This window comes from Rutidosis leptorrhynchoides, chromosome 11 (assembly GCF_046630445.1).
Source record: "Rutidosis leptorrhynchoides isolate AG116_Rl617_1_P2 chromosome 11, CSIRO_AGI_Rlap_v1, whole genome shotgun sequence".
Classification (NCBI taxonomy): domain Eukaryota; kingdom Viridiplantae; phylum Streptophyta; class Magnoliopsida; order Asterales; family Asteraceae; genus Rutidosis; species Rutidosis leptorrhynchoides.
In genome coordinates this window covers 114,034,364-114,046,475 of record NC_092343.1, presented here as the reverse complement: position 1 = coordinate 114,046,475, position 12,112 = coordinate 114,034,364, and positions in this window count along the sequence as shown.

Here is a 12,112-nt window from a genome sequence, read left to right as displayed (position 1 = left end):
AGATGAGAGCAAATGAATGTGTGTTTGAATGAGAGAAGTCTAGCAAGTTAAAAAGTAATGTAAAAAAAATTTTGAATCCCTTTGTGCCCATGAAAGGTCACGGCTGCAGCAGCCAAAAGGAGGAGGAGGGGGGGGGGGGGGGAGGGGAAGTTTGTTCAATGGTTACTAGCTTGAAAAGCTTACAAAAGTTGGATAAAATGGGTGTTTGCATGGGAATGAACAACTAACTTGATTCTTTACTAAGTTAACTAACTAGTTTACTTCTAATTGATACTTACAAGTGTTAGTGGGCTAACTAAGTCCACTTAAAATGTAGGGTGGGCTTCTAAAGTCCAATAATACTAGTAAAGGCCCAAGTTCAAATAAAAGCCCAAGTATGTATGTAACTAACAAGTTAATCCAATTAAAAGCCCAAGTAACTAACTAACAACATTAGTTAATTAAAATGATTAATAAACTTAATCATGAATGTAAATAATACTCTAAAAATATTATTCGTGAAGTTTCGTGTGTCACAAAGACGTTTCGGGCAATTAAAGTCAAGTTCGGGCATTCATGGCAACATGCAAATGTAATGACATACATTCGTTTAATCACACGTATTAATAATAATAATTATTAATAAATAAACATTGGAAAATCCAGGGTCGTTACATTACCCACCTGTTAAAGAAAATTTCGTCCCGAAATTTAAGCTGAGGTAGATGGAGGAGTCGGGAAAAGGTGAGGATACTTCCGCATCATTTGATCCTCTCGCTCCCAAGTAAACTCAGGTCCTCGTTTGGCATTCCATCACACTCGGACGATCGGAATCTTTTTGCGTTTCAAAGTTTTGATCTCACGATCCATAATTTCAACAGGTTCTTCCACAAAGTGGAGTTTGTCATCAATTGTGAGTTCTTCCAGTGGTATGATAAGTTCAGGTGCAGCAAGACACTTCTTCAAGTTTGACACATGGAAGGTAGGATGAACTGAGCTCAATTGTGCTGGTAGATCCAAACAGTAAGCAACGGGTCCAACACGTTCCAAGATTTCGAAAGGACCAATGTATCGTGGGTTTAACTTTCCACGTTTTCCAAAACGGATCACACCTTTCCAAGGTGCAACCTTTAACATTACACGATCACCAACGTTGAATTCAAAGTCTTTACGTTTAAGATCAGCATAACTCTTTTGACGATCGCGAGCAGTCTTAAGTCTTGCTTGTATCTGAGCAATCTTCTCCGTCGTTTCGTGGACTACCTCGGGTCTGGTGATTTGCTTTTCGCCTACTTCGGCCCAACAAATAGGAGATCGGCACTTACGGCCATACAATGCTTCAAAAGGTGCAGCATTAATGCTACGAGAATTCGGCGAGTGGCAAATGTCTTTCCCAGGCCTTTCCAAAATCAATGACACATGCACGCAGCATGTCCTCCAAGGTCTGAATCGTTCGTTCACTTTGCCCGTCAGTCTGAGGATGATAAGCAGTACTCATGTCAAGACGAGTTCCCATGGCTTCTTGCAAAGAACGCCAAAATCTAGAAGCAAAACGGGGATCGCAATCTGAGATGATCGATAAAGGTACGCCATGACGAGATACAACCTCTTTGATGTATAACTGAGAAAGTCTCTCCATTGTATCAGTTTTCTTCATCGCTAGAAAGTGTGCAGATTTGGTAAGGCGGTCAACAATAACCCAAATAGTATCGTATCCGCCCACCGTCTTTGGTAGCTTGGTGATGAAATCCATTGTTATCTGTTCCTACTTCCATTGTGGGATTTCTGGTTGTTGAAGTAAACCAGAAGGTCTCTGATGCTCAGCTTTAACCTTCGATCAAGTTAAACACTTACCAACATAAGTCGCAACGTCCTTCTTAAGATTCGGCCACCAATACTGTTCTTTAAGGTCGTGGTACATTTTGCCTGCTCCAGTGTGAATCGAATATCTCGATTTGTGTGCTTCATCAAGTATAAGGTTTCGTAGATCTCCATAATAAGGTACCCAAATTCTTCCGGCATAACATCGGAGTCCAGTCTCCCTAACCTCGAATCGAGAGACAAGTATGTTCAAATGTTCGTGAAATATGTTCTCCTCCTTGAGAGCCTCATCTTGGGCTACTCTGATCTGGCTGTTGAGGTTCAAATGGATGGTGATGTTCAGAGCCCTAACACGAAGAGGTGTCGTCCTCTCCTTTTGGCTTAAAGCGTCAGCTACAACATTGGCCTTGCCCGGGTGATAACGGAGTTCACAATCATAGTCGTTGAGCGTCTCGATCCATCGACGCTGTCTCATATTCAGTTGCTTCTGATCAAAGATGTGCTGGAGACTCTTGTGATCGGTGAAGATAGTGCTCTTAGTTCCATACAGATAATGTCTCCATAATTTGAGTGCAAAGACAACGGCTCCAAGTTCAAGATCATGTGTAGTGTAGTTCTGCTCGTGAATCTTCAATTGGCGGGAGGCATAGGCAATAACCTTTGATCGTTGCATCAGTAAACAACCAAAACCACTCTTCGATGCATCACAATAAACAACGAAATCGTCACTGCCTTCGGGAAGCGATAGAATAGGTGCGGAGGTTAACTTCTTCTTCAAAGTTTGGAATGCTGACTCGTGTACGGGTTCCCAAATGAATTTCTTGCCCTTGTGAGTCAGCGTGGTCAAAGGACGCGAAATCAGAGAAAATCCTTCGATAAACCTTCGGTAATAACCGGCGAGACCTAGGAATTGACGAATATTCCTTGGAGTAGTGGGGGTCTCCTACTTGCTGATGGCTTCAATCTTGGCGGGATCAACTTTGATACCCTGGTCGCTTACAACATGACCCAAAAATTGTACTTCCTTTAACCAAAATTCACACTTGGAGAATTTGGCGTAAAGTTGCTCTTGTCTTAAGAGTTCAAGCACTAATCGGAGGTGTTGCTCATATTCTTCTTCGCTCTTAGAGTAGATGAGGATATCATTTATGAAGACGATAACAAACTTGTCCAAGTACGGCTTGCAGACACGATTCATGAGGTCCATAAATACGGCAGGTGCATTGGTCAATCCGAACGGCATTACGAGAAATTCATAATGACCATAGCGTGTCCTAAATGCAGTCTTCATCACGTCACTCTCTTTCACCCTCAACTGGTGATAACCGGATCGCAAATCGATCTTAGAGTAAACGCTCGATCCTTGTAGATGATCGAAAAGATCGTCAATTCGTGGAAGAGGATACCGATTCTTGATAGTCAATTTGTTGAGTTCACGGTAGTCGATACACATACGGAAGGATCCATCCTTCTTCTTCACAAACAACACAGGTGCGCCCCAAGGCGAGAAACTTGGTTGGATAAATCCACGATCTAACAGCTCTTGTAGTTGACTCTGTAATTCTTGCATCTCGGAAGGTGCGAGTCTATAAGGTGCGCGAGCTACAGGTGCAGCTCCTGGCACTAAATCAATCTGAAACTCTACAGCTCTCTGCGGCGGCAATCCAGGCAATTCCTCTGGGAAGACATCAGAAAATTTGTTCAAAATTCGAACGTCGTTCATGCTCTTCACCTCAGTTTCTACCGCTTTCACATGTGCTAGGACAGCAAAGCGTCCCTTCTTCATAATCTTTTGCGCTTTCACGCAACTAATGAGGTTCAACTTCGAGGTACATCTCTCTCCATAGATAACCAGTGGTTCGCCATCTCCTTGTGGTATGCGAAGTGCTTTATCTCCACAGATAATATCGGCCTTTATCTTGCTCAACCAATCCATACCGACGATCACGTCAAAGCTTCCCAGTTTGATAGGTATCAAATCAATTTCGAAATCTGCACCAGCTATGTTGATAATAGCTCCACGACTAATATGGTCAACCTTTTCAAGTTTTCCATTTGCGACCTCGACAAGCATACTTTCTTTTAACCGGACTAATGACCAATTAATCTTATCGCAAAAAAGTCTACATACATAACTTCTATCCGCACCAGTATCAAACAAGACAGAAGCTAAAAGATTGTTGATTGTGAATATACCTGTCACCAAGTCGGGGTTATCACGTGCATCCCTTGCATTAACGTTAAAAGCTCTACCACGGGGTGGTACTCCGTCTTTTCACTTGTTTAGGCACGCATTTCTGAAATGGCCCGTCTGCCCGCATTCATAACACTTCTTCGGCCCATTGGTGTTTGGCTTCCCATTCAAAGTAGTGACCTTGCAGTCCTTCCCGATATGCCCAGCCCGTTGGCACTTCTCACACACAACATTACAATACCCAGTATGGTGCTTGTAACACCGCTTGCATTGTGGTAAGGTTCCTTTGTAGTTCGGGTTGGTGTTGGTGTTGTTGTTGGGATTAGGGTTTCCACCATTGTTGTGCCTCTTGGCGGGGGTTTGATCGTAGTTTCTCCCCCTGTTGTTGTTGTTGTTGTGGTTGTGGGGGTTGTTGTGGTTGTTGTCCCATTTCCTCTTTTCACTACTACCGGCTTCAAACTTAGCCTTCTCCGGCTCGTCAAGGATGATTTAATTCAGGAGAGTATGCGCCATGCGCATTGCTTCGGGGACATTCGGTGGCTTGGATGAGGTGACATTACCCTTGATGGACTTAGGAAGTCCCGAGAAGTATTTCTCCATGCGCTTGAATTCGGGGGTGACCATGGTCGGATACATCAGTGCTAACTCCAAAAACCTACGATTGTAACTGTTAAGGTCGTTCCCTACGGCCTTCAACTGCATGAATTCAATTTCCATCTTCTGAATTTCGGTTCTCGGACAATACTCATCAATCATAGCCGCCTTGAATTCCTCCCATGGCGTAGCATACACCTCATCGATACCTTTCGCTTGAGCTAACGTGTTCCACCACGTTAGCGCGCCGTCAGATAGCGTGCAAGATGCAAACTTGGTCTTATTATCCTCCGAACAGTTGCTAACTCAGAATCCTGATTCAAGTTTCTCGAACCATCTGGTGAGACCAACTGGTCCCTCGGTGCCACTGAAGTTATGCGGTTTGCAGCTCTGGAATTCCTTGTATGTACACCCATTTCGAACGGGTGGAATAACCGGTGGTGGTGGCGGTGGAGCTTCGAGATTTCTTTCTGCTAGGGCTGCAGCGACCCGTTCGTTGATCATGTCCTCAATCTGGGCGACGGTAGGTGTGGATCTTCCGTTAGCCATGGTATTCTAAACAAAAATTTTGACTCAAGTCAAAATCCAGCATTCGATATGTAGTAATATAGTATATATTAACCAACATGGAATCAAAACATCACATGTTATTAAATAATGCATCTAGGTACAAATACCACAGAATCATCGTACAGCAATGTAAATAGAACATCGTGCAAGAATTAAATAACGCAAAGTTCTATTCATTAATAATAATAAGTTTCATACATCTGAATAAGTTCATACAATACATATGAAATACATGAAACTATATCTAGATTACATCATGAAATCTAAATACAAAGTCCTACGGTGAAGGCGGGTGAACTGCTCCTCGAGCCAACTACTCCTCGAGCTCAGTGACTCGAGCTCGGAGAGTCTCAATCTCCCTCATCAGTTCCTCATTAGAGGGAGCTGGTGGGGCAGGCGGTGCAGGTGGGGCGGGTGGTGCGGGTGGTGCCGGTGGTGCTGATGTAGATGGTCCGGCTCCGGATGTCGACGGTACGTCCCTGGATGTAAGTGGTCCGTATCTAAATCTAGGCGGTACGGTTCCAGGAATGGTCAATACGTAACGGGGAACCTTACGTATCTGAGGGTTGGCAGGGTATGGCACAACTCGTTTACGAGCAGTAACCCTACGACGATGGCCAAATGCGTCAGTAAAAGCACGACCTCCATTCACCCCTGGAATGACGGTGCTGTCGAAACAGTACCGCTTCTTCGGCGGGGTAGAGGGTGCCTGAATAGGTCTATCAGCAGGATCCTCATCATCGCTGGAGTCGTCTGATGATGAAGAATCGGCGGATGATGAGTCATCTGAATCGTGTGGTGGTGACACTGGTGGCTGAGCTGGTAATCCGAAGCGTCCGAAGGCGGCCAACATCTGTCTGTGTCTGCCTGGCAGAATCAAGACTAAACGTCCGTCGGGAGTGCGTCGGCAAGGCGTGCGCATGTGGTTACGAAACGGCCCTTCCCTGAACTCCGCGAGGATCTCAATACCACCAATGCGGGGCTGTGACCTCGAGGGTCCGGGAGCAGACACTGGGGCAGGTGCACTAGTACCAGCTCCGGATGTAGAAGCGCCGGGATCACTAGTGGGTGGAAATGCCAGCAGGTGGAACATCCGACATCTGAACAAGGAAAACTAAATTTTCCATGTCAGTATGTCATAAAGCAAGCAAATAATAGGCCAACAGTTTAAATCATGTATAACAGTAACTATCATGGCAATAACAGCAATTCGTATGAAAGTAGCATGCAATCAAAAGCAAGTAGCATCATACAGTAGTGAAATCATGTAGTATCATACGGCATATAGCAGAAAAAGTAAGCAGTAGCATGCAGTAAATTCAGCGGAAACAAGTAAACTAGCAAGTTGTAGATTAGTCCTATTAGTGAATCCTACTCGGGTCGGTCGTAGACTCACTAATGCAACCTAATTCCCTACAACCAATGCTCTGATACTAAATGTGACGCCCTGTACTAAATCATCATGTATGGACCATCAACAACAGGATCATTACAAGGTTAAGTACTATATGCGTTTTCAAAAAGAGTTTGCATTCATAATTAAAAGTGATGTCAAACCAACATCGAAAGTTTTACATTCCAAAAGTATGCTTCACTAAGTAGAAGCAATAATTAAGTGTACGTGACCCCAAATGGTCGTTACAAGTCATAATTCAAAAGTACTAATGTTTGAATGCAAAGTAAAGTAGTTCATGCGTGGACAACTCTAAGCAGCGGGTGTCTACAGCACAACAAGTAAGACAGCGGAAGCAACCTCAAGCACCTGAGAAATAAATGCTTAAAAATGTCAACACAAAGGTTGGTGAGCTATAGTTTAAGTATAACAGTATGTAAGGTAGGCCACGAGATTTCAGTGCTACAAAGAGCGTTTCAAAACAGTATGATAAAGTATATGTTAACCGTGGGCACTTGGTAACTAACTTAACGTTTATACCCCCTGAAAGTACACTTGGCAAGTGCGTATGTTTACGAAGTATTAAACACTCATTAAATGCTAGCGCTACTAGCCCGAGTGGGGATGTCAAACCCTATGGATCCATATCTAAGATTCGCGTTCACGGTTCAAAAACCAATGATTAAACGTTACCGAGCTAAAGGGAATGTTTCTGCCGTTATATAACCCACACATATATAAGTTTAAGTACTCGTGCCTAGTATATAAAACATAAAATCCGCATGTATTCTCAGTTCCCAAAATAAGTTAAAGTAAAAAGGGAATGCTATAACTCACAATGATATGTAGCGGTAAAGTAGTAGTCGGGAAAGGTGTGCAAGTAAATGGTCCGAAGTCCTCAACCTAAGTCAAATAGTACTAAGTCAGTAAATCATCTTAATAGGTTTAAAAGTATGTAAATAAGGTCTTAAGGGTCATCATCATTCATCATTAAACAAAAGGCGTAAAGTAGGTTTCGTTTATGAAAGTAGTTTAAAACATAGTCTGACTTCAGTCAGTCACCACGGCCTCTACCCTTACTGAATTAAGGTGAGACCAGTGGCCATGGCTCCATCTATGAGTCTTTTAAGAGTGGTAAAATTTACTGAAGTAAACTCGTCTTGGTTTGACCGTGGCGATGGTCTAAGTGCGAGTAGGTCAGAAATTTCTGCACAACGTTAAAGGACATAGTAACGATCGGAGGACCATAAATCCTAAACCATAACTCGGATTAAGACGAGTCCTATATGAAAAGTTATCTACTCGAAAAGATCTATATAAAAATCATGGTTAGAACAGCCCAGGTCTGCTGGTCTGTTACAGAGACAGCAGGTCACTAGGTTTTGGACAGAAACAGTAAGTTTAAGTGAGTTCCGGTGGTCTTGGTGCTTGATGTTCATCAAGGTTCTCGTCCTCGATGCATATAGCTTCAAGTGTACAACTCATTGATGTATCTACATCATCTTAACCAAGTCTTGACCATCATAACCCTAGTGCAAGTCTAAGACATTAAGCACAACTCACTTAAGAGTTGTATGAAGTTTGATGAACCAAAGTTACATCAAAGTCTTAGATCTAACACATACATGAACTTTAAAAGAAATATTGAACTATAAACTTGAAAGTTAACTAACTAATCAAGATCATAAGTAGTATAACATAGTTCTTAGTTTGATCTTGAAGATCCAAGACTCAAAAGTCTAGATCCAAAGTTATATTTAAAGAAAACTTATTTGTGTGTTCTTGAACTTTCAAAGTTAACTTAATTTGTTCAAGAGATATGAGATCAAGACTAACTTGTAGTACTTGACCATATAAACTAACTACATAAAATTAAAGTGCCTAAATTGAAGAAGTAAACTTAAATAAACAAGAAAAGGTTCATGGTTGTTCATACTTTAAAGATTCAAACCAAAGTTTGATCTTTAGAAAGTAAACTTTAAAGTTTACTTCATGAGCTTCAAGTATGTCTTTAATCAACACATGGAACTTGCAACTTTTGAAACAATTGAAGTAGAATCATAAACTAGTGAGTTTATGTTCTTGTGTTCTTGAAAATACAAGATAATAGAAGAACCAAAACTAGAAAGTTAGGTTCTTGAAAGCTAGTAAGTAACTACAACAACAAGATGAAACAAGTAACAACAACAAACAAGAAATCAAACAAGCAAGTAACAAAAGATGATGATGATGATTAAGTGTGTCTTGGTTTTGGTTTTTGGCCAAGAAAGAAAGGAGAAAAGAGCTTGTTACTTACAAGGTTTAGAGAGAAAAGTGAGAGAGAAAGAGTGAAAAGATGAAAGCAAATGAATGTGTGTTTGAATGAGAGAAGTCTAGCAAGTTAACAAGTAATGTAAAAAAAAATTTGAATCCCTTTGTGCCCATGAAAGGTCACAGCTGCAGCAGCCAAAAGGAGGGGGGGAAGTTTGTTCTATGGTTACTAGCATGAAAAGCTTACAAAAGTTGGATAAAATGGGTGTTTGCATGGGAATGAACAAGTAACTTAATTCTTTACTAAGTTAACTAACTAGTTTGCTTCTAATTGATACTTACAAGTGTTAGTGGGCTAACTAAGTCCACTTAAAATGTAGGGTGGGCTTCTAAAATCCAATAATACTAGTAAAGGCCCAAGTTCAAATAAAAGCCCAAGTATGTATATAATTAACAAGTTAATCCAATTAAAAGCCCAAGTAACTAACTAACAACATTAGTTAATTAAAATGATTAATAAACTTAATCATGAATGTAAATAACACTCTAAAAATATTATTCGTGAAGTTTCGTGTGTCACAAAGACGTTTCGGGCAATTAAAGTCAAGTTCGGGCATTCATGGCAACATGCAAATGTAATGACATACATTCGTTTAATCACACGTATTAATAATAATAATTATTAATAAATAAACATTGGAAAATCCAGGGTCGTTACACACTTTCATCCAATCTATTACGCCAGCAAAACCTTAACCAGAGCTCAAGAGAATTACACTACCACGGAAAAGGAACTGCTAGCTGTAGTATTCGCCTTCGACAAATTCCGTTCCTATCTCATCCTGTCTAAAACTACGGTTTATACAGATCATTCAGCCCTCAAATATCTATTCACTAAGCAAGTCGCTAAACCAAGACTCCTACGATGGATCTTACTCCTTCAGGAATTCGATATTGAAATTAAAGATAAGAAAGAAGTCGAGAATGTCGCAGCAGATCATCTTAGTCGTTCGGAGAACCCAGCAATGGAACAACTTGCTGAACAAGATATCAGAGATAAATTTCTGGAAGAACAGCTTATGAGTTTAGGACAAACTCACATAGGATCACAATTCACTTATACTCCTTGGTATACCGACATCGACAACTACCTAGTTTTCGGAGTACAGAAGGGAATGAGCACCTCCCAAAGAAGGAAGCTCTTTAGGATGCCAAGTACTACTACTGGGAAGATCCTTACCTATTTTAAATTTTCCCTGATCAGATAATCAGGAGGTGCGTAGATAAAAAACAAGCAGCAGGGATTCTTCACCAATGTCACTACGGACCAACTGGAGGTCATCATGGAGCAAATTTAACCGCAAGAAAAGTCTACGAATCAGGATTTTATTGGCCGTCTGTATTCCGAGATGCGCAAGAGCTTGTAAAGCGTTGCGACACATGCCAAAGGCAAGGTATTATCTCTATGAAGAATGAGATGCCTCGGACTAATATCCAAGTTTGTGAGATCTTCGATATATGGGGATTAGACTTCATGGGACCATTCCAAAAGTCTAATGGGAAAGAATATGTCCTCGTAGCAGTAGATTACGTCTTCAGATGGGTCGAAGCCCAAGCATTTCCAAATAATGATGCCAAGGTCGTCACCAACTTCCTGAAGAGACTCTTCTGCCGATTTAGATCTCCCCTCGCTATAATAAGTGATAGAGGCAAGCACTTTTGCAATACTCAATTTATGAAGGTGATGCAACAATACGGAGTCACCCACAAAATGTCCACTGCCTATGATCCGCAGACTAACGGACAAGCTGAGGTCACAAACAGAGCACTCAAGATAATCCTCGAACGCACTGTTAGCCATCATGGAAATAAATGGGCCGAGAAACTAGACGATGTTTTGTAGGTATTCTGGACTGCTTACAAAAATCCTCTAGGGACTACACCCTACCGCATGATCTATGGAAAAGCCTGTCACCTTCCGCTGGAACTCGAATATAAAGCTCTCTGGGTGCTGAAGACCTGTAACCTCGATCCCTCAGTTACCGCCAAGCATCGGAAGATGCAGATGAACGAACTCGCCGAATTAAGAGACCAAGCATATGAAATGTTATACATCCACAAGGAACGAACTAAGCTTACACAAGACGCAAAATTGATTCCTACAAATTTTGCTCCTGGAGATAAAGTTCTTCTCTTTAATTATCGGTTCAAGAAGTTCACTGGAAAATTTAGATCAAGATGGAGTGGCCCATACAAAGTTATACATACTTTTCCACACGGAGCCATGGAATTGGAAGGACCTACTAGTAACTTCAAAGTCAACGGTCACCGGCTAAAAGCTTATCTTAAGATCTGACAGAAAAAAAAGTCAAGCTGTAATGACTTGATAAACAAAGCGCTCTTGGGAGGCACCCCTTGCTTATCCTTTTTATTTTTATTTCAATTATTTTCAGTCTATAAAACTATTATCTCTGTGTACTAACAACTAAGTGCCATACTTGCGCTTAGTACTTACAAGTTTGTTGAATGTGTTCAGGCAAAAAAAATGCCAAGTTCAGGAGCTTCAGTTTACATCCCAGTTCGTAGGAGGAGGACTCCTAGAGTTTACTCATCCGGAAGCAGTGTTGATCAGAACAGGCCATCAACGGGGCAATTATTCCCAAGGCGATTGATACTGAAGAGTGTTAGGGAGTATATTGGTACAGCACCGCCAGCTCCTCCTGTTCGACGATCTAGACATTTAGCTAGGAGACGTGCTGAGCACACACAGCCACTAGAGACACATGAGCCACAGACGGTGATACACTATGGAGCCACCTTGAATGACCCTGATGTTACATAGGCATTACTCAGAGATCAGCAGAGGCTCTATCGAGCTCTTAGAGCATACCTTCAGTGCGAGGGGATGCCCCACAGTACTCTGGGCCCATCGTCATTTAGGCTAGCGCGCCATGTTCAGCCAACACGACAAGCTACGCCCAGGCATTCCACACCGGCCTCAGTTCACTCAGTCGCTTCAGCTGCCATCCCAGCACATGCTACTGTATTCCCATCACGCCACCTGCTCCAGTCACCGAGCCAGTCACTGAGCTACCTGAGGGTTGTCACCTAGTCACAATTCCCATTTCAGTTGAGCCACCCATGGCCTAGGCATTTGAGATTATCGGGACCATACCAGACGAGGAGCCTTTCCTGAGCCTATCACACCTGGAGTTACCGTCAGACCTCTGTCTAGATTCACTACTAGGCCCTGAGTTGGATATAGGGCAACCACTTGAGTACTTGACGAGACTAGAGGATGATGATGATCT